The sequence below is a fragment of the Octopus sinensis genome, linkage group LG2, assembly GCF_006345805.1.
Source record: "Octopus sinensis linkage group LG2, ASM634580v1, whole genome shotgun sequence".
Lineage (NCBI taxonomy): Eukaryota > Metazoa > Mollusca > Cephalopoda > Octopoda > Octopodidae > Octopus > Octopus sinensis.
The window spans coordinates 30,249,957-30,275,588 of NC_042998.1; the positions used below are offsets into that span (position 1 = coordinate 30,249,957).

Below are 25,632 nucleotides of genomic sequence, written 5' to 3' on the forward strand. Positions count from 1 at the left end.
AGGTGTAGGTACAGGAGGTGGTGAAACTCTGCATAGGGAGTATGTATGTATATATATATATATATGTAGATATATATTTATACAGATACACATATGCATGCGCCCATATACATATATCGTAAATATACATATATATACCACACACACAACACACACACACACATATATTATAATATATATATATGTATACACACACAAATATATATATATATATATATATATATATATATATATATATATACACCTGTATTCTAACGTGTATGATAGGCCCTTCTTTGTCAAAAGTTAGAGAGATAGAAGAATATTGGAGTTGCTTATACATGGATAGTATTATAATCCCTTACAAAACCTTTTTTCCAAATTTGAAACTCAAGAAATTGGTGGGGTGGTCCATATACGCAAGGATTCCTTATACACATTAAGGTACGGTATATATATATATACAATAAGTCCCAAAAGAAAACAAAAACAAACACAAAGGAACAACGTTAGGACGTGGTACATGTCTAGTATTAGCAGACGCTCAGGGAAGGAAAGAAAGATGTTTTAACGTTTCGAGCAAAGCTCTTATTCAGAAACTGAGGAAAAACCAATAGAAAAGGAAGACAGAGGAATAAAATCGCCAACGATACACATATCGTTACAAACACACACACACACACATACACACACACACATATATATACATATATATATATATGTTGGCCTGCTCGCTTAGCCAGCGGGGTGGCGTCATTCGAAGGCTAAAACAATGCGAATGCATTGTGACCAGCGATGTGTAGCAACATCTGATGGTCTGGTCGGTCACATGATGATGATGATGATGATATATATATATCACTTAGGCTAGTAATCAAGCGTAATAAGTAATTAATGCACGTGCTTCAGTACGAAACGTCAATCGTGTGAAGAGCGATAATACAAAATTGGTTTGAGAAAGGAATAAACAATTATGTTACGAACTTCATTAACTCCAAAGTTGTTTCTGCTATAAGGTACGATGCACTCATAGCTGAGTGCTTGAGTATGGTGAGTTCATATTTGAAACTACTACGTAGTTATAAGATGACACTCATGCGCTTAACTATGAGTGCATTGCGCCTTGTATCAGGAATTCTACACACGAGTATGCTCATTTACTTTACAACGTGTCATAGGTATCCAGGGTCCTGCGATTGGCATTATTCCAGTAAAATTCATACCACTCTTATCTCTTTCTGTCTCTGTCTCTCTCTCTCTCACTTCCCTCATATGTATGGTGGTTATATGTATCTAAGCTGGTATGTTTATATAAGGGAGAAAGGAAGACGGGTAGAGAAGTGCATTCCAAATACCAATTACTGGTATTTGGATTGCATTTAATACATACATTTCAACTAGTTACGTAATCACATGTAAATGTGCGTTCTATCTTCATCAGTCCTTACGACGAAATGCGTAGCTGGAATCAAGCCCGTCTCTGCATAGATAATACACATGGAAGGCAATACTAACATAAGATTGAATGTTGATCCAGACGTTCAATTCAAAATTGTCTGGTGAAGAGTACTTCCTCAAGTACTACCCACGTAAAGCATATATGGGTGTACGTATGCATGTATGAATGTAGAGTGCATATATGTATAAATATGCACATACAGTAGGAATAAGGATGCATAAATGTGTATTTATATATATCTATATATATATACATATACATGCGTATATATATATATATATCTATATATATACATATACATGCGTATATATCTATAATATATATACATATACTGCGTATATATATATATATATATACATATACATGCGTATATATATATATCTATATATATATCATATACATGCGTATATATATATATCTATATATTATACATATACATGCGTATATATATATCTCTATATAATATACATATACATGCGTATATATATATATATATATATACATGCGTATATATCTATATATATATATATATATACACATGCGTATATATATATATACACATATACATGCGTATATATATATTATATATATATATATACATCTACATCGTATATTATATATATATATATATATATTACATGCGTATATATATATATATACACATATATTGCGTATATATTATATATATATATATATACATATACATGCGTATATATATATATATATATATATACATATACATGCGTATATATATATATATATATATACATATACATGCGTATATATATATATATATATATATACATATACATGCGTATATATATATATATATATATATATACATATACATGCGTATATATATATATATATACATATACATGCGTATATATATATATATAATATATATACATATACATGCGTATATATAATAATATATATATACATATACATGCGTATAATATATATATATATAATATATATACATATACATGCGTATATATATATATATATATATATATACATATCATGCGTATATATATATATATATATATATATATATATATATATTCCAGGCGCCCCGTACCCCCCTTATCATTAATGTGAGCACCTATTCTTATAATTGGTACGACTCTCTGTTTGTCTCTTTCTCTCTCTCATTTTTACTTGATCTGTCCCCTCTCTCATCTTTTCTCTCCACTCATCCTCTTTTTCTTCTCTCTCTTCCTCTGATTCTTTGGTCTAGTCTTCCACTACCCTCTATTTCTTTGTCTCGCTCTGCACTACACAGGTCATTCTTCGACACCCATCCCTTCTCCTCTCTGATTCCTTCTTTCTCTCTCTTCTCTCTCTTTGTTGCGTTTGTCCCTCCTCTCTCTCTCTCTTCCTTTGCTTCTCTTTCTTTTCTTTCCCTCTTCTCTGTCACGTGACTGTTGGCCGAAATCTGCCTTTCAGCTCCTGACCCTCGTCGTGTTAACATCGTTGTTTTTCGTCCGCGCTATAAAGGCTTCTTCCAATGCGCCAGAGAAAAAAATTGTTTGCTTGTTTCTCAGTCGTAACACTTGTTGTTTTCACACGTTAATGCTTCTGTACATGTTTCTGTATTCCATTAATTTGTTTTTTGTTTTTTTTATATCTGTCCCTTTTGCTGTCCTGGTGTTCGTATGCATTCGATCCTTCTTCCAGGAAATCTACGCTTCCAGCTTAGTTTTTCCTAATGCTCGTTGCTTAGTTTTTCTTGGAGGGCTGGCCGTGATCTCGTAATCTCAAGATTAAATCAGCCGAAATTACTACGATGATCCGGTTCTTGACTGAAGACTGAGGGTTTCGAGTGTCCTGTCCGTGTTTATTGTGTCGTCTTCTAAGAGTTATACGTTCTTGTCCTTTTTTATTTTTCTACATACCTTAATATTATATATATATATATATACATATACATGCGTATATATATATATATATATATATATATATACATATACATGCGTATATATATATTATACATATATACATATACATGCGTATATATATATATATATATATATACATATACATGCGTATATATATATATATATACATATACATGCGTATATATATATATATATATATATACATATACATGCGTATATATATATATATATATACATATACATGCGTATAGATATATATATACATATACATGCGTATATATATATATATATATACATATACATGCGTATATATATATATACATATACATATACATGCGTAATATATATATATACATATACATGCGTATATATATATATATACATATACATGCGTATATATATATAATATATATTATATATACATTACATGCGTATATATATATATATATATATATATATATATATGCATATACATATATGTATATGTATACGTGTGTGTGTCTGTATACACACATGTAATTATTGTTTATTTGTATTGATTATTTTATGCTGTAATTATATTTTATTCGTTGCTTTCATCTTAGTTGGAACTCGATGGGTATTCAGCATTTTTTTTTTTTTCCTTTTTGATGGAGCATGATTTCCTGGTATATATGGGGAATATTAAAAACTCTTAACTTTCGCTTATCAGACGGTTTAATGTATGTATTGAATTATTGAATCAAACAGAGGAATGAAGGTTCTGAAATATCAATAGTTTGTTTTCTGTTATTATTTTCATATAATTTGCCTATATTTCTACGTTACAGTCTAACCCTAAATATACGCAATATTATTCTTGTTTAAATGGGCAATCTCGCATTTGAGTGTTCAATGGGGCATAGATATATAGCAATAAGACTACTGGTAAAATCTGAAGCAATTAAATATAGCGTATACACACACACACAAACACACACACACACACACATATATATATATATATACATATATATATATATATATACATATATACATAGATGCATGCATACGTATTTATGTCTATCTATACATATATATATATATATATACTTAGAAGCATAACTAGATTAATGTAAACATGAGATTTAAATAATGTCTGTATTTAAATCTTAAAATATTTGAAGAACTACTAAACTGAGAGCAATGGGATCGCCGAAGAAATCAAAACAAACACTTTCTATTATGGTATACGGTGAATGACAATAGCTGCCGTTTAGTCAAATACCTTAAATGCAATAGTGAAAGGAATACATTGGTGGATCACAATCGTTGAAGGTTCTATCAGATCACCATATCCCGGGTGTTATATTGTTGATAATTTGTAGATAGAGAGAGAGAGATAAAGAGAGAGAGAGAGAGAGAGAGAGAGAAATAGACAGACAGACAGACCGACAGATAGATAGATAGATACGTAGGAAGATAGGCACACAGATATATGCATAAACCGTAAATATATATACTTTTCAAACATAATCAAACACAATCTATAAACAATAAGATTTATATATATATTTATGTGTGTGTGTATGTTTATATGTATATATAGATGTGAATACATATATACATAGGTATATATATGTGTGTGTGTATATATATATATATATGTATATATAAACATAATCTATATATATAGGCGCAGTAGTAGCTGTGTGGTAAGTAGCTTGCTAACACATGTAAGTAGCTTGCTAACACATGGTTTCGGGTTCAGTCCCACTGCGTGGCATCTTGGGCAAGTGTCTTCTGCTATAGCCCCGGGCCGACCAATGCCTTGTGAGTGGATTTGGTAGACGGAAATTGAAAGAAGCCTGTCGTATATATGTATATATGTATATGTGTGTGTGTTTGTGTGTCTGTGTTTGTCCCCTTAGTATTGCTTGACAACCGATGCTGGTGTGTTTAAGTCCCCGTCAATTAGCGGTTCGGCAAAAGAGACCGATAGAATAAGTACTGGGCTTACAATGAATAAGTCCCGGGGTCGATTTGCTCGACTAAAGGCGGTGCTCCAGCATAGCCGCAGTCAAATGACTGAAACAAGTAAAAGAGTAATATATGTATATATATATATATAGGCGCAAGAGTGACTGTATGGTAGGTAGCTTGCTCACCAACCACATGGTTCCAGGCACATTCCCGCTGCGTGGCACCTTGGACAAGTTTCTTCTATTGTATCCTCGGGCCGGCCAAAGCCGTGTGTGTGTGTGTTTGTGTGTGTGTGTGTATGTTGGTGGGTCTGTGTTTGTTTCCCCCTTCCAACATCGCTTGACAACCGACGCTCGTGTGTTAGGTCCCTATAACTTAGCGTTTCAGCAAAAGAGTCCGATACAATAAGTACTAAGCATACAAAGTATAAGTCCTGGGGTGGATTTGGTAGACTAAAGGGAAGTTCCAGCATGGCCGCAGTCAAATAGCTGAAACAAGTAAAAGAACAAAAGAACACACACACATATATATACACATATATATATTCGTATGCATGTATGTTATTATACATGCATATATATACATGCATATATATATTATACATATATATATATATTCTTTTAAATTTTACTTGTTTCCGTCATTTGACTACGGCTATGCTAGAGCATGAAATATTTTAATCGAAAAAAATCAACCCCCAGGACTTATATTTTGTAAACCTAGTACTTTCTTCTATCGGTCACTTCCGCCAAACCTCTAAGTTACGGGGTCTTAAACATACCAGCGTCTGTTGTCAAGTGATGGCAGTGGGAACAATCACAGGCTCACACACATAACTACATAGAAAGACAGTCGTCTGTTAGATTCTCTCTGCCAAATCCACTCATAAGGCTTTGGTCGGCCCAAGGCTATAGTTGAAGACACTTGCCGAAGGGGCAGCGCAGTGCTACTGGACCTGGAACCATGCTGTTGGGAAGCGAGCTCCTTAGCACACGGCGACGCCTGCGCCTATATATCTATATATATTCATGATGAGTCCCTAAAAGGGACGTAAGCGATAAATAAATCCTTTTTTCCCAATCATGTCCACCTTTATATTTTTCCTAACCCATATGCTGTGTGTGTGTGTAGTGTGTGTGCGCGCACATGTATCTTTTAAACTGCATCTTTATATATATATATATATATATATAATATATATATATATATATGCGTGTGTGTATGTTATATGTATATATGTATATATATATATATAATACATATTGTGTGTGTGTGTGTGTATACACAAACCTAAACACACACATATGCATGTTTATATGTATATCGAACTCTACACACCCTTGTGTCTGGTTATATAAAATCACATATAAATTTAATTACATGCTCTCTTAAAAAGCAATTACACCCTCATTATATACGCTCGTGAACAATAAGTACCATTCTTCTACGTATAAAGGCAGTCATACACATCTATGCATGCATGCGTGCATACACACATACATACATACATACATACATACATAATACACATACACATTTATATGCAAAGCTCAAGCCTCACCTACACATATTCACAAATCCCGGCAACTCTTTTGAAATTCAACAGAAGGTCCTGTCGTTTAGTGACACGCTAAAGACTGGCTTAAAATTTTGTAAAGTGGCATTTAAAGAAATCTCATGGAAAATTATACATACTTAATTATTGTACTGATATACGAATAGTTCTGTACTTGTTCCTAGCCAACGTGGTTCTTTGTTTACTCGAAGTGCAGACGAACTTTTAGAATCTTAAGTTCCATCCATTTGCTGCCGCTAGTTTCCTGGTGTTGCATGTTCCCATGCCATTAAAAATATGCGATGACTTTATGGGTCTGCAAGAGAGTCTCTGTATAGTCGTTCGAAATAGTTGTTATTTTTTTTTTCCTTTTATCCAAATCACAGCCTACCATAATAAACGATAGAAAGAAGAAAAAAAAAGGAGAAAAACATCGGCTGATGTAGCTCTATGTAGTCATAACAAGACCGGATAGTCACGCGTGGAACGCATTAGATCGGTGGACTGCGTGAAGAATATTTCAACTGGGACTAAATGACAACAACGGGAGGTAAAGGAAAAACTTCGTGTGAATAGCTGCTTACAGTCACAAACACTATCAACCAGGCATATACAGAGTTTGTGTGTTTGTGTCTGTGTGTTTGTGTCTGTGTGTTTGTGTCTGTGTGTTTGTGTCTGTGTGTTTGTGTCTGTGTGTTTGTGTCTGTGTGTTTGTGTCTGTGTGTTTGAGTGTGTGTAGGCGAGTGATTATAACAGGGAGTGTGTATGTGTGTATGTGTGCTGATTCTATGAATAAAGGTGTGTGGGCGACTGTGTGTATGTGTGTAGGTGTGAGTGGGTGGCTGTATGTGCTGTATTGTGTAGTATATACGTAGGCCATATTGATTACCTACATAAATATTGATTTCTTTCATTCAAGAAATTTCAAGCCATACATACAGACTGAATTGCGTTACACACACAGACACACAGACATTCCCACACGCCCAAGCCTCGTACAAGTTATAAGAACAAAATAGAGGCAAAAGCATTTCATGTATACAAGGATAGAAATTTTAATAATTAGACACGTAAAAACAACCAAACACACGTTCATAGTCACACACTACACACACATATTATGTATGTCCGTCTGTCCCTATGTTTGTGCGTGTGTGTGACTATTCATATGTACATACATTACATATATACATATATATATATATATATATATATATATACTTTATTTAAAGCAGCAGAAAATTCAACAAAACCTGTACTCTGAGTTTCACGTTCCCGTTTTTCCCGGACAGTTTTTGCTAGTTCTAGCGTGAACGTGAAACTCAGAGTAACAGGTTTTGTTGAATTTTCAGCTGCTTTAAAGAAAGCATATTACTCTACCACTGGTATTTGAGTACTCTTTTTTCCACTTTGTTTCACATTTATGTCTTTACTCCGGTATATACATATATATATATATATATATATATATTATGTGTGTGTGTGTGTACAAAACATATATATATGTATCGAAACGCGGGTTAAATAAAACAAGGGACAACTGATGAAGGGAATGTTCTTTAAGTTGCTTATCTCGTTTCTCTCTGTGTTTCTTTCGTTGTTCGAAAAAAGTTCGTTTTCTATGTTTTCGTTTCTCTTTTTATTCACGTTTTTTTGGTCCTGTACCCATATATGCATGTATATATACATATATTGAAGATGTGCATATATGTTTGTATATATGCATATATTATATATTACAATATATATGATATATTTATATATTATATATATATATATATATATATATATATATATATATAAAATAAAAGGCACGTGTATGTGTGATTGTTATATCTTTATATACATATACCATCATCGTTATCATTATCTTTAATTTTATTATTATTATTAGACGGGTAGTCATGATGGGTATACTGGGCTTCGTAGATTTGTACCCCTGTGTCTCTTTGATGGCATGCACTGCTATCTCACTCAAAAATAGTTTCAAATTTTAGCGTGAGGCTAATTATTCTGCCTTGTTGATAATAATGATGATGACTATTTTCATCATCATCATCATTATTATCAACAAGGCAGAATCCTTAACACGCCCTCAAAATGCTTTGTAGCATTTTTTTTTTCTTTTTTTTTTTTACGTTTGGAGTTCGAATTCCACCCTGGATGATTTTATACTTTCATGAGCATTAGGAACTACAGTTCAAGAATTATCAGTGTTATCATCCGGCATGCTGCAGCGTACTTTGTATCACTGTGGGGGTCGATAAATAAAGTTCTAAGATTGGTATTTTCAATTATCCCACCCGAACCCCTGAACATTTTCTGTCTTGTTCTTTACTCACACATTATTATTATCATTATTATTATTATTATTATGAACATTATTATTAACATTATTATTATTATTATTGTTTTCGTTTGGCTTCTGGTAGGATTTATGTGGGTAACTAGTTATTACCTGTAACCTTAGATATCCTTAGATATTATTGTTGTTGTTGTTATTTGCTAAGGAGGCGAGCTGGCAGAATCGTTAGCACGCGGGACAAAATGCTTAGCGACAATTCGAATCTCACAACATTCTGGGTTCAAATTACACCGAGGTCAAATTTGCCTTTCATCCTTTCGGGATCGATAAATTAAGTACCAGTGAAACACTGGGGTTGATGTAATCGACTTATCCCTTCCCCCAAAACTGCTGCCCTTGTGGAAAAATTTGAAACCATTATTATTATTATTATTATTATTATTATTGGCAGTGAGCTAGCAGAATCGTTAGAGCGCCGGACGAAATGCTTAGCAGTATTTCGTCTGCCGCTACGTTCTGAGTTCAAATTCCGCCAAGGTCGACTTTGCCTTTCATCCTTTCGAGGTCGATTAAATAAGTACCAGTTACGCACTGGGGATCGATATAATCGTCTTAATCCGTTTAATCTGTTCTTATTCGTCCTCTCTGTGTTTAGCCCCCTTGTGGGTAGTAAAGAAATAGGTATTTCGTCCGTCTTTACGTTCTGAGTTCAAATTCAAATTCCGCCGAGGTCGACTTTGCCTTTCATCTTTTCGGGGTTGATAAATTAAGTACCAGCCAAGTACTGGGATTGATATCGTCAATTGCACCCCCCCCCCCCCGCCAACCTATTCCCCACAAAAATCCATGCCCTGTGCCTATAGTAGAAAGCATTATTATTATTATCATTATTATTATTATTATTATTATTATTGTGGACACGCGTTTACTTTTCATATTTCACTATCTTTTAGATAGGGTATAATTATCTGCCTGTCAGTCAAGTAACAGGCACGCACGCTAACATAGAGGCCTGTACGCCGAGATATTTTGGTAGAATTCCAACGTTGCAGTCAGAGAGATATGTTTATATGTATATATATATATAATACATTTTGTATTTTTTATCTCTATACATTGGCATACATATACAAACACAAACGCACAGACACACTGACACATACATATACACACAGAGTACATGGGAAGGAGAGAGGTGGAGGAGAGAGAGAGAGAGAGAGAGAGAGAGAGAGAGAGTCAGACAGAATGAGAAAGAGAAAGAGAAAGGTGGAAAGGAAGATGGAAGTACACAGATATGAAAGTAAAACTATATCGCTTCGTATGCCGGATAAAAGTTGGAAAGATTTGTCAAGCGAAGAATCGTTTTCTCTTTCGAAGTTAAGTAAAAATAACGCTTACACACATACCAACAACAAAACACACCACACACACACACATATACATACATACATACATACACAAACAACTGTCTTCAATATACCATGCCGCGCGCACGTATATATATATTTTTTTTTTTTTTTTTTCTTAATTTGTCGTTCTGTGTAATGTATAGCTAAGCATATAATATGTAATACATGTGAGTACAAGAACAAAAAGATGAATACAAAAAAAAACCCAAAATACACTATAAATGTATACATACACGACTATATATATCTATCTGTATATCAATGTGCGTGCGTGTGTGTGTGTGTGTGTATGTATGTGTGAGTGTGAGTATACACACGTGCACACACATATATAAACATATATATAGAAATATACAAATATATACACATTAACATATTTTTTTGGTGTGTCTATCATACACACGCACACACACACACAAACACACATATATATATACATATAAGTACACACACACACACAAACGCATATGTATGTTTTAATCCCCTGAAATTTATTGAAAATAAAATGACACAATTCTAATTGCCTCGTGCCGGTTGATGAGTTTAAGATACTTCGATAAGGACATGTGTGCTCCTACTATATAGCTAATACCATGCTGGAGCAACGGTTTGAATGTTTGTGGTCGTGTGCTATCAATGTATGGCGAGAATTTATATATATATATATATATATATATATATATATATATATATATTGAGAGAGAGAGAGAGTATATATATTATATATATATATATATACATACATACATACATACATACACGTACACATATATACATACACACATATATATACACATACATACATATATATATACGTACATACATACATACACATATATATATATATATATGCAGACACGTACATGTAAGATAGAGAGAGGGGGATATATATACATATATATATATATATACATATATATACATGCATATATATATATACAAAAACATATATATATATATATATAGACACGTACATATAAGATAGAGAGAGGGGTATGGATATATATATATATATATACACACATGCATATATATACATGCATATATATATATATATAAATATATATATGTATGTATGTATATCTATACAGACTCGTACGTATTAGATAGATAGATAGATAGATAGATAGATAGATAGATAGATAGATAGATAGATAGATAGATAGATAGTGCGAAAGATATAGAGAAAAAAAATGAAGTGTGTGGAGAGTTAGAGAGAAGAAAAAGTGAAGAACGACAGACAGAAATAGAGAGAAAGTGTGAAGGTGTGGACGAGACTAGAAAGAGTTATTAAAAAGTAATTTACAGGATACTCACACAAGCATTTTTTGTTATCTGTACCTTTTCTCTTTTGTGTGTGCCTGTATATAAACACAATATACACCCGCCACACGTGTATTGCCGAACTGGACCACACATGATCATAGTAAACTTCAAAACATTACGAGAATGCTTGCATATAACTGTTCTAACATATATATATATTTATATGTATAAATAAATATATATTTATATGTATATATAAATATATAACCAAATGTGTGTTTATATATGTATATATGTATATAAATAAATTTATATATTAATGTTCGTGTAGATGTCTATGCATGAGTATATATATTTGCATGTGTTAACTTATATATGAGAAAACAATACTGGAAGGCTCGTATACTTGCGTGCACGCACACAGACACAATATCGGACACTGTAGTAGTGTTCATATCATATTCACAAACGAAAGAAGTAGTAGCTATTTTCTACGACTTACTTGGCACTTTGGACTTCGCTGTTTCAGCGAGACGATACTTGTTTCGGCGAGTTTAACATTTTAACTGAGGGAGGAATATCTCATCTCGTTCGTTAGTCTTCTTCGATTAGTGACCAGCTTTTTGTTCCGTGACGTGTAGAGAGGTAGTCATAGCAACAGAGCATATCATATGTCCGCCTTTTTATCTAAGAATCTTTATCTTTCAAACTTTATTATGATTAGTATTATACTATTACGTTATCATTGTTGTCGTTATTCTACGTCCCGAGTTCAAATCCCGCCTCGGTTACGTATTGCTTTTCATCTAACCGGTATCCATAATAGACGTCAGGTGTGGATGTCGGTACTAATCAACATGTTCCCTCCCACTAATTGAAGATTTTGTGCCGGTGTAAGAAACAACAACAACAACAACAATAATAATAATAATAATAATAATAATAATAATAATAATAATAATAATAATAATTGTTGCTGTTGTTGGTATTATTATTATCATTATCATCATCCTCAACATCACTATCATCATTATTTAGAATTTTTTTTTAGACGGCGAAGTGGAAGACTGTTCGCATGGTAGTTCGTCTGCCGTTACGTTCTGAGTTCAAATTCCGCCGGGTCCGACTTTGCATTTCATCCTTTCGGAATCTATAAAATAAGTACTACTGGAAAAATGGAATTGACTCACTCCCCTCCCTAGAACTTGCTGGCCTCGCGCTAAAATTTTAAACTATTATTGAGTGAGATAGCAGTGCATGCCATCAAAGAGACACAGGGGGTAAAAATATACGAAGCCCAGTATACCCATCATGACTACCCGTCTGATAAGGGTATACCAGGCACATGAATCACAACCACATGTGCGTCACATGGTGATCTTTTATCAAGATAAACAGTGCAGGACCTTGCCGGTGGGGGCCGAGTTAGAATTTTTTCTTCAGGTTAAGTAGCCCATCTCGCTCAAAAGGTCCCTGAATAAGAGTTGTTTAACGATGTTGAACGAAACACCCACGCTGGCTATGATGCTCCCCCGCAAATTCTGCTCGTGATTAGAGATGCACATATCGTCAGCCACTAAGGGACATGCTCAACTGGTTATGGTCAAACAAGTGACAAGCAAATCTTTGGTATTGAGCAGAATATTTGCTGTAGCCCATTATTATTATTATTATTATTATAATTATTACAAGAATTTCTACTTGAAAACACTAGCGCTCGTTTTCGATGATTGAGATATTCTCAAAACGTGTTCTGTCGGGTGCGGACGTCGGGGTAGCAGTGCCGTTCCGAAAATTCTGAGATTTCGAAGTAAAGACAATCTTCTTGGACCCGTGTGACAGATTGGTGGTTCTAGATGTGAATGGTAGCGAAGGAGGCGCCCTTAGACGGGTTGCCGTCTGTGTCCATGCAGGGGCTGCAGCGCTAGAATCATTCAGGCGTCTAGAACCATTCCCGACAAAGTCTCGAAGTTTAGTACTAGTAGAAGACTCCAAGGGAATTTGGGACGCACGGAAGGACTGTGGAGTTAGTTCATAGAAGAAGTGGGTGCTAAAGCCTCGAGAACCTACTCCGAATCTTCCAATTGTCTGATAGGTATCGACTAGATCTCCCTGATGGAGTGCAGCCACAGCGGGTCATCTAGATCGTATCCAGATACAGTGTTTGTTAGGTCAGTGGATAGGGATAGCATAGGTTGTCCACAATTTAAATTGGTCGGCTACACAAACCACAAGTTTATGATCTGCACAGTCGAGTTTCAAAGGACCCGTAGACAGGGACCCGTTAACAGGAAGTTTAACGCGTCCTTTCCGGCACACAAAGAATACAGGAATCCAATTTGTGAACTAGTTAAGCGCCAGTTGACGGGAGAAATCGACAACAACCGGTGGTGGGCCGCCTTGAAGAGGTCGATTAGGAGAGAATCGATAGAGTTTAGCAAAGTGTTAGCTATAGGAAGGAATAGATTTTATAGTAAACTAGTTAGCAAATTAGAACAGGCGATTAGAAAGAGCAACGCGACTGGTGTGTTAGAGGCTGGAATGGCCATTGACCATTTCATCGAAGCGAAACACGAATGCAGTGTTATCGGAGCTAAGGTTCGTGCGCTGAAACATAAAGGAACTAAAGCGGTCCAATGTAGTCGAACGGTGGAAACACGACGTGGAAACAAAGCCATGATCAGGCTTTTGAGTGATCGAGACGGGCGCCTGCTACTCGGTTCTGAGTATATATTCGCGGCTTTTCAGTAGCACTTCGCTTGATGATGATTGTGCCCACGCTGCTCACCCGTGGGACACTCGCCGGGCGAGAGACCTTCACAAGATGTTCCAGCTTCATTCATGCCACTCTCATTTCTATTTTTATTTGACATTTCAGCATTCATGATGAGGGTTAGTGAAGTTTAGGTTGCTCAAACTAAACTTCTGATCTTTCTGATCTTTTCCATCGTCGACGAGTGTTTGATTCCATCGACGGGTATTGTAACCATCGATGGGTATTGTAAGGCGGCGAGCTGGCAGAAACGTTAGCATGCCGGGCGAAATGCTTAGCAGTATTTCGTCTGCCGTTACGTTGTGAGTTCAAATTCTGCCGAGGTCGACTTTACCTTTCATCCTTTCGGGGTCGATAAATTAAGCACCAGTTACGCACTGGGGTCGATGTAATCGACTTAATACCTATGTCTGTCCTTGTTTGTTCCCTCTGTGTTTAGCCCCTTGTGGGTAATGAAGAAATGGATATTGTAACCCTCATCCGGTTCTTGCTCTCTAATAAGTGTCTATTTGTCAAGGTCGACATTGAATATTTCTACCAGTTTCGATCTGATGAATCTAGATTTTGCGCACTTATCGAAGCCAAATTTCATCCAGGTGTCGTCACTAGACTGTTGATAAACTTTGTAGTTATTGGTCATTTTTTGCAAGAGCTTTAAATCATCCACATAAAAAATATGATTTACAGCTTATTAGAAATTTGATAATCCCATTGCGCTTCATTGTGCGATTTAAAAGGCGGTTACAGAATTAGACAAAAGAGGAATGGTGGTAGAGAGTTATCCTGGAAAACAAAACACGATAACATACGAAATTTTAACATGGCCAGCATTCAAATATTCATTCTCAGTACTGAAAATCAATGCCTTTTTCCAGCATTTCAAACTTACAGATAAGGTTTGTAAAGCAAGTGCAATTTTATAAGTTCCTACACATTCCTTAATTCATCTATGTGGTAGATTAGCAAAAGCTCTTTATAGTGTGTCCAGACACTTGATAGGTTTTTGTGCTCTTAGTGAGAATCTCCTACCATCATGTTTTTTGCTCATTAGGGAAAATGTCATTTACTGTCTTGTATATTCGGTCAAGACAGATAGTAATTTCTTATACATCGTTGTTAAGCAGGTTATATGTCAATTATTTATAAGTTCATTTTTTTCTTCATTTTTCGGGAGTTCATATGTAACACCATTAATTAACCAAGAGGGCACCATATTACGTTGCTGCAAAGAATTGTTCTAGAATCTCGTCAGTAGTTCATCACTTTCTGAAAAAAAAAAAAAATTCACCCAAAGCTTAGAAACTTCATTATTTCCTGGAGACATTCATTTATTTGATTTTCTCTGAGCTCATCTTACATCCACTTCTTTGACACCATCCAATTTTTGCTTTTAAATGTGAGTTGAATCAGCAGACGATAATCTGCCCAGATTTTACTTCAAAATTACTGCACTTTTTTGTTGGAACATATTTTACTGCAAATAATGTTGCCCCTATTTTCCTGTAAACTTCTTTTGGATTATTTTTGAAAATGTTGGTGTCCTTGAAGAACCTAATGCACTTTTCATATCATGCCATGCGGGTAGCTTTAGCAAACACCCTTTGCTTCATAGATTCTATAATGGTATCGATGTGAAGTATGGATTTCTTATAAATTCTTTTAATTATCCCTTTGCTTTGATATTCTTGTCAGACTTAAATATTCTATATAAACTTCAAGAAACTGAACGTATCGATGAATTTGTTCTTGCCAAATAAACTTTTGTTGGAATGCTTTCACGTTTTCTTTCATTTTTTCACCACATAGATTCGTTGCGATCTTTTGCAGATGTATAATAACGGTGGATGAGTTCTATAATATCAATATTATTCGCTGAAATTATATCTTTGAAGGCAATACGGATTTCACCAGTTACTTTCAGGTTTTCATTAGAGTTGCGAATTTTGGGGAGATCGTCACATTCATCCATATTGGCATCCTTAACTTTCAGTCATTTTATCCCGATTTAATTCTTTAGAGAAATGAGTTCAATTTGGATAATTTCTATATGACTTCCAACATCTATTTGACTTTCATCTTGTTTGATATTTATGATTGGTTCAGAAAGGCGTTTCATTTTACTTACCAGTTACATTTAGTCTTTCTATCATTATTGCATTTTCGTCAGGCATGGATTGGTCTGTTACTATTTCTTAATAAGCGTCTTCTTTGATTTCATCCTTGTTCTCTTTATCCCTTACTGTTTGTCTGATAGAATCAATCTCCAAGTCAGTCGGTAAATTCTTTTTTATAATTTTCCTTCGGGCGTTAGCTTCTTATTTCAGGATCTTATTTCAACATCTTATTTCAGGATTCTTCGCGCTCTGTTTTAAGTAAGCTGGATCAGCACTGGATTTATTTGTAGGAAAATACATAACATGATAGAAGGCCTTCAGAACTTCTTTATTATCTTTCTAGGACCATTTTCCATTCCTGAGTTCAAATTAGATTTTGCCGTTCATTCTTTCAGGTGTGATACAATAACTAACAGTTGAGTACTGGGTCGATGTACCCCTCCCCTTAAGTTGCTGGCCTTGTGCCAACATTTTTATTATTGATGTTAGTAGTAGTAGTGGTGATGGTGGTGGTGGTGGTAGTAGTAGTAGTAGTAGTAGTAGTAGTAGTAGTAATGACGACAGTGACATAATCTGCATATGTTGACATTCTAGTGAGCTTGTGATATCCCTCAAAATCTCCAGTTTCCGCCGTAGTGCCTCCAGAGTCAGTGAATAAAGAAGTGACTAGAGGAGACAGTTCTGATGGACCGAGTACTTGATTGGAAAGGCTCCCATTCAGTGCCACTTCACTTTCATCACCAACCAGGAGTCACTGTATTTTGCAAACATCCAGACCCTACAAACAACTCCCAGGAGGACGACAAATGTTTGAGCATCATTAATGAGACTGCCGACAACGAGCAACATCCTATTTCCTTACTACCCACAAGGGGCTAAAGACAGAGGGGACGAACAAGGACAGACAAACGGATTAAGTCGATTATATCGACCCCAGTGCGTAACTGGTACTTATTTAATCGACCCCGAAAGGATGAAAAGCAAAGTCGACCTTGGCGGAATTTGAACTCAGAACGTAGCGGCAGACGAAATACTGTTAAGCATTTCGCCCGCCGTGCTAACGATTCTGCCAGCTCGACAATGAGAAACGACCACTTCACTAAAACTTTGGTTCTTACTTTTTTACTTACATTTAGCAGAGATAAGGCTCAACGTTTATTGGGCTCCTATTTGACCATGTCTCTTCTCAGTATCACGACCGGATTAACAGTTCCTCTTCGACACCGATATAAAAGACCTGACTCGCTATTCTCCAATCAACATTGACACACTGATAATAGGATGATGACTTGGGAGTACACAGGAAACGAAGTTACTCGCACAATGTCTCCAGTTAAACTCTTGGAAGCCATCAGTTATTTCCCGATATGTGCAGCTAGCAACTCGAATCATGAGAGGTGCTTCCAATCATCTTATTCGACTACGGGATAACAAGGATCTTGTAATCAGCTAAAAGAGAGCGACGAGTAGAAGTAGCGTTTCAGAAAATCTTCTTCACGAGGTACGGCCAAACTTTCTACGCTGATGACACTAAGTTGGTGGTGATGGATGTGAGCAGCAACGATGTAGAAGTTATCAGATAAATAGTTTATTCCCCGACTGCAGCAGGGTAACCAGACTCTACCATTCTTGTAGGAATCATGTGGTAACGATTTAGTAATAGGAAGAGACAGGAATGCCATTTCAGAGGGATGATAACTTAGATAAACTTAGATATTTTTCGACCAAAGATTGGTCCAGGCTATGTCTAACTTAATAGCACCACCTGATAGGATTATTCGAATCCTGTTTAAGTCAAGTTTTGTTTAAGTCAAGTTTTGTTCAAGTAGTGAGTTCTTGTTGGGTGAGTTGTATCAAGTTTTGTTCAAGTAGTGAGTTCTTGTTGAGTGAGTTGTATCCAATTATGGGTGGCTTATCTGGTATTCTTTGAAGGAATCTATCCGGACTCCGTTTAAAGTTGATGGGATCCTTTTCCTCTTTGATCTCCCTCGGGACAATGTTAAATAGGGCAGGGCCTGTTGAGGAAAAGAAATTATGTTGCAGTGTACATATATGTTGTGATCTTGAATTCTATCTTGATAGAATGTTTTTCATGCATTAGGATAAGCGACAGGAGAGTATGATGAAAATCATTTAAAAAAAAAACCTATTTAGACAGCCCCAACAGTACGAGAAGTGCTTGCAGGATTCCAGAATGCACCTATATAGATATATAGCAAACGGATTAGTTCATCCCAATTGTAATTATGTAATCTTTTATTGTTTTCTCAAATTGTAATTATGTAGGATATATGTTTTTAATGAGCTACATAGCAAACCTTTGTGCTATGGTGTATTTAGCAAACAAAATTTTATCTCTGTTTTTTCTGCCCTCAATCCTGATATTAAATTACTACATTCACTGGTTTCTTCCATTTCTATACAAATTGATTAATTCCAGGTTTTGCCAGCCGAACAGACTTTGCTTCGATAATGAAGTCTAACAGAACCGAAGTATGTTAATTTGTTTTTAGTTGGTTTTAAAAGCGAGATCCATCCTTTCTACATTGAAATATTAGATGAACGTTTGATCTAACATCCATAAATTTTCTTCAATGGCAGAAGCAACAATGAATTCATCAAGAATAATTGAACATTCTGCTAAAATTAACAATGATAATCACGAATTATTGGACATGTAGTGCTGGTGTCAATCAGTGACATTGGTTGAGTCAATCTTATGGAAAACAGAAAACTTACTGCATGCAGAGGGATGTATTTTTCCTCTCATAGATCTACTCCCTTAAACTGAAATCGAGGCCGACAAAACTGCCAGACAAGATAAGAAAACATTGAAAATTCCTCTTTACCCATGAGCTTCTATGTCGTTCTGTTTATACACAGAATTCATGAATATCTAATCTTTTATAGTGTTTTCTCAAAATGTCCAAAAATACTTGTCACCAATATTCATTCGAAAAGCTTGCATTAGAATTTATTCAACCATCGACAACATGCACCTCGTTTTCAAATGTGCTTTATGTGCAGCCAGGCATTCTGATATGAAGGGAGGGTTTACGAACAAAACAAAAGACGAAGGCGAGTGGTGTACAAAACAAACAGATGTATTAGTATAACGCTCAGAATAGAAAAAGTCTTTAAACGTTTCGAGCCTACGCTCTTCTACAGAAAGGGACACAGAAAAAACAAAGAGAGAAACAAGGAGAGAAAAAATGTGTGTAGTGGCAAACAATCTATCATGGCGACTCTGATATGAAGGATTGAATCGGTTAAAGCAATGTTGCTATTTACGAAACATCAGTGACAAAGCTACGAGATATTTTGCCTATCTGAAGATCGTCAAAGCAGTATTCAGAAAAGCAATATCAAAATTTCGTTGCTGATTATTAATATCAACCAATTGACTTCGGTTAGCCTTATTTAACAGATCTAAATTCACACGCAGGCATACCATAGGTGAATATATTTTGATACTCGTGCCGTGTTACGTTTTATTAACTCTAACGCCGAAAAGTGCAAGTGATCTGTTAAAAATTGTTCCTTAAAGCGCTTAAACCATCGAAAGGTAAATGAAGTACTTACATATTCAAATCGGGTAACTGTATAGTCATGTGAAGGTAAATAGTTGATACAGCTGAATAAATGCATCGTTTATAACAGTGATGCATGATCATTGCTACATGCGAGATATCTGGATAAGTATGCGTTTTAGGAAGAAAAACATTCACTGAAAATCAAATGACAGATCCTTAAATTGAGTCAATAATTATCTCCATACGTTTTTTTTTTTTCTGACAACAATATTCTATCCATAACATAATGTATTATACAACCAATGGAACCTCCAGTATGTATTTCTTTACTACCCACAAGGGGCTAAACATAGAGGGGACAAACAAGGACAGACAAACGGATTAAGTCGATTATATCGACCCCAGTGCGTAACTGGTACTTAATTTATCGACCCCGAGAGGATGAAAGGCAAAGTCAACCTCGGCGGAATTTGAACACAGAACGTAACGGCAGACGAAATACGGCCACTCATTTCGCCCGGCGTGCTAACATTTCTGCCAGCACACCACCTCCAGTATGATTGATCAATATTGGGACTTCATTTGAAAAACGAATTCCAGTAGCCATTGCGATTCATTGCATAACCCACTGACATCGTCGCGAAGCTGTTCTATTATTTTGTCTCTTGTTACGTAACTAAGTTCAGTGAAAACACTGTTATATGATGCTATATTAGGATTGCGCTCTTAAACTTTTCAAGCATTTTGAAATATAACCCACAATTAAATAGACATCTGTATACATTTTCCCAGTATTTTCGATGGCAATTTCTATAATAGATATTCTAATCACTGAACTGTAATGAAATATTAAACCTAAATATGTACGATTTAATGCGTGCAGTTTAGAATCGGTGGGATTTAGCTGGGTGTTTCAGCTCTGCAAGTTTCGAATGTAGGAGCTCGATAAAAGTTACTTTGCGAAACACAACGAACCCTGTAAAAAATAACACACCGCATACCTTACATAATCAACACAAACAGCTTATAGAACTTTGTGTCCATCTCTCACACATGTGTCCATCTCTCACACATGTGTCCATCTCTCATACTGGAAACTCTTTAGACAAGCAAGAGTGATAAGAGACATGATTTTACAGCAAAGCAATTTCAATAGAAATATTGAATGGCGTGCTGAGCTTGTACATTTAGTTATTGATCTTGCGGGGGCTTTCCACACAACAGGAAAACAATTTATATTGCATTCTAGATTTCCCCTATGGGTTACCCATCCAAATGTTATGATTTGATGGCGCAAAAAGTAAATATATATAGCAATGGTAATATATCTCTCCCAGCAGCTGTTTGTTATAAGTCCCTGTGGTAAGTCTTCGGCTTTGTGGTATTGACAAGGTTCGTTTATTTGCGGTGTTTCAAGGGAGAGCTAAAGCATTTGCTACATAGTCGAAAATTTACTTTACACTGACAATTGTGAACTAGTTGCTCTTTCAGAAACTTACTATATCAACAGTGAGACTGTTGATCCCTTCTGCCTGAAAACCATACAATAGTCGTCAGTGGCGCGAAATGCTTACGTTGGATCAACATTTATGTTTTCTTATATATTAAATGTACGTTTTTACTTTTAAAACTTTCATTGAGAATCTCGACAAAGAGCGGAAGAAACCAGCGTATTTTTGTTAGTTTTCAAAGTTCGAGTGAAACGACAGAGAAATGAATCATAAAGTACTATTTCAAGGCAAATATGACCTCGCCAGGGTTTGAACTGGGAGCACAAACAATTAGAACTAACAACTAGTGGCATTCTACACAAACTTTTAGTGACTCTGCTAACTCGTTGACCTTGAATTAATAATGGTTTTAAATATTAGCAAAAAGCCTGCAATTTAGAGAAAAAGAGTAAGTCGATTACACCGATACAGTGATCAACTGGCGTTTATTTTAACAACCTCGAAAGGATAAAGGCAAATTTGACCTCGGTGGAATTTGAACTCAAAACATAAAGACGGACGAGATGCTGTTAAGCATTTTGTTTGGTGTTCTAACGATTCTTATGTATTTATTGCACACAAGGGGCTAAACATAGAGGGGACAAACAAGGACAGACAAACGGATTAAGTCGATTACATCGACCCCAGTGCGTAACTGGTACTTATCGAGCCCGAAAGGATGAAAGGCAAAGTCGACCTCGGCGGAATTTGAACTCAGAACGTAACGGCAGACGAAATACCTACTTCTTTACTACCCACAAGGGGCTAAACACAGAGAGGACAAACAAGGACAGACAAACGGATTAAGTTGATTACATCGACCCCAGTGTGCGTAACTGGTACTTATTTAATGGATCCCGAAAGGATGAAAGGCAAAGTCGACCTCGGCGGAATTTGAACTCAGAACGTAACGCCAGACGAAATACCGCTAAGCATTTCGCCCGGCGTGCTAACGTTTCTGCCAGCTCGCCGCCTTAGGCCTTGATTCTGAAATACTACAAATTATCATACATACCTATCTGAGTAGGGCCCCTACGAAGGTTATGAAGCTCAAAAGCTCTTCTGTATATCTATACTTGCTGTTTTATGTTTATTAGCCAGACTTGATCGATTACCTACACCAAAATTATACTCATCACATTACAATATATCAGTGCTAATTTTTTTTTTACATAATTAAGCAATTCAATGCAAATTGAGGCTATGAATATTAAATCTAAATTGCTAAATACAGAGAATAAAAATGATTTCTTAAGTTTTATTTATGCATGCATAACTGAGGTGGAATTAAAATTTGACTTTATATCACAATTACATATTAAATCTTAGATGTTTCAAAGACAAAATTCATTAAAATCCTGTAAATCACTCTGTTTATCACCTTCAAAACCAAATAAACGTTCATATTCATCAGGGCGAATCGCCTCTAATCATCGCGCGAATCATCTCTAAAATTGCTTTACGTAATTATAGGTTCTTCACTAACTTTTTCCTCTTCGTAATCATTATCTTATGTCTTCTATGCCCGACTACAGTTAGAACTTTACATTTTTCGATGGCTTGATAATGTTGTCAACTTCTATTTCCTTTCAAGAATTAACGATCCATTCCAGAATCGGACTCTTTGAAGAAGTCGACACAATGCATCATTTCATTTATATTTAATTTTATTATCACACAAAGAGTGACTAAATTTAACATATCATGTCCTTAAATAGAATCGGTTGTATATCATTTCAAGTCCTCTAGAAATTACCTCTGTGTACTGTGATTGAATAATATCATCAAAACTCTTCTGCAAATGAGAATCAAACTGATTCCAGAGAAGAAAACTGATTTCCTGCTGAATTTTTCAATGAAATTCACTAAGTTGTAAATGAGAAATTGCTTTATCTGTTGTGTTTTTATAATTTTTTTTTTACATTTACCGTTATCCGTCCAGCTTTGCGATCGCACGGATAAAACAATTCGTTCTACAAATGTCTCTATGGTCTTATTTTTGTTATCTTAAAATAAAGCACCAAAGAAAATATTCGCTTTTAATTTAGTGACACCAGTCATGCAAACTCTCAAAAATTTCTTCGAAACAGAAATACTGTTTCTGTAATTGCTTCAATCACTTCAAATTTGAATGTGACAGTGCACTCTTTCTTTTCTTTTTCTTTTTCTTTTTCTTTCTCTCTCAAAATCGTGAAGAGTTTTTTTTTTTAAATTACATACTCTACCGGGTAAATCTGTGTCTCAAATCTTATTCTATGCAATATGCCGGATTGCTGTAGCAAAACAGAAAAAATAATTAGGAACAAAGGTTTATGACGGTGAAGGTTTTGCATTAAGCCGTATTCGTCAAGGCGGCGAGCTGGCAGAAACGTTAGTCCGCGGGGCGAAATGCTTAGCGGTATTTCGTCTGCCGTTACGTTCTGAGTTCAAATTCCGCCGAGGTCAACTTTGTCTTTCATCCTTTCGGGGTCGATAAATTAAGTACCAGTTACGCACTGGGGTCGATATAATCGACTTAATCCGTTTGTCTGTCCTTGTTTGTCCTCTCTGTGTTTAGCCCCTTGTAGGTAGTAAAGAAATAGGTATTAGAAGGCGGCGATTTTTTGACGACGATTGTTGAACTTCTTCGCACCTGTCACAACGAACTGCAACATGGTGAAACTATGTGTACGAATTAGTTTTGAATATCACCAATACAAAGATATGCTATGTATGATAAATTATACTGGTCATCGGACATGGCAGCCTTTATTTTTGAGTGGCCAGGTTTCACGTAGAATATTTCATTTTATATATACGAAATTTTTGAAGTAATTTGACAATTTAGTTATTATAAATATGTATTTATGCCCAGATATATATTTATAGATAGATAGAGAGAGAGAGAGAAATTATATATATATATATATATATATATATATATATATATATATATATATATGTGTGTGTGTGTGTGTGTGTGTGTGTGTGTGAATATATACATTTACTCTTTACTCTTTTACTTGTTTCAGTCATTTGACTGCGACCATGCTGGAGCACCGCCTTTAATCGCGCAAATCGACCCTGAGACTTATTCTTTATAAGTTCAGTACTTATTCTATCGGTCTCTTTTGCCGAGGACGTAAACACACCAGCATCGGTTGTCAATACTAGGGGGACAAACACAGACACACAAACACATACACACACATACACACATATATATACATATATACGTCAGGCTTCTTTCAGTTTCCGTCTACCAAATCCACTCACAAGGTATTGGTCGGCCCGGGGCTATAGCAGAAGACACTTGCCCAAGATGCCACGCAGTGGGGCTGAACCATGTGGTTGGTTAGCAAGCTACTTACCACACATCCACTCCTGTGCCTATATGTATATATAAAATAAATAATATATATATATATATGCATATATACATACGTATATGTACATACATCTATACGTATATATATATATATATATTATATATATATATACATACGTTTATGTACATACATCTATACGTATATATATATATGTATGCATATATACATACGTATATGTACATACATCTATACGTATATATATATATATATATATATATATATATGCTGTATGCATACGAATATGTACATACATCTATACGTATATATATATGCTGTATGCATACGTATATGTACATACATCTATACGTATATATATATATATATATATATGTCGGCATAGGACGTCACGAAAAGTTTACAACAAAAAAGTAACAAGCAGGAGTACATGGAACATGAAATATACTTTCGAACAACGCAAGTCCCAAATGGAAAACAAAACAAATAACATAAAGAACGACCCTTCATCAGTTGTTAGCTGTTTTTCTAGTCTCGTATTAACAACAATATACGCTTTCGAAAAAACAGTTGCTCCCGCA

At 35.3% G+C, this 25,632-nt stretch overlaps 1 long non-coding RNA gene across 2 annotated transcripts in view; it reads right to left on the bottom strand.

Annotated features, from left to right (window-relative positions):
- The window catches only part of LOC118767459, a 484,636-nt gene extending 472,047 nt beyond the window's left edge, over window positions 1–12,589 (bottom strand). The window contains exon 1 of one of the 2 annotated variants that reach the window (XR_005003389.1): window positions 12,321–12,589. This is a non-coding gene — a long non-coding RNA (uncharacterized LOC118767459). Of the gene's footprint in view, window positions 1–6,978; window positions 7,437–12,320 lie in introns of those variants that run through there. The other variant, XR_005003390.1, reaches the window with a different exon arrangement.
- Window positions 12,590–25,632: the final 13,043 nt, after the last annotated feature.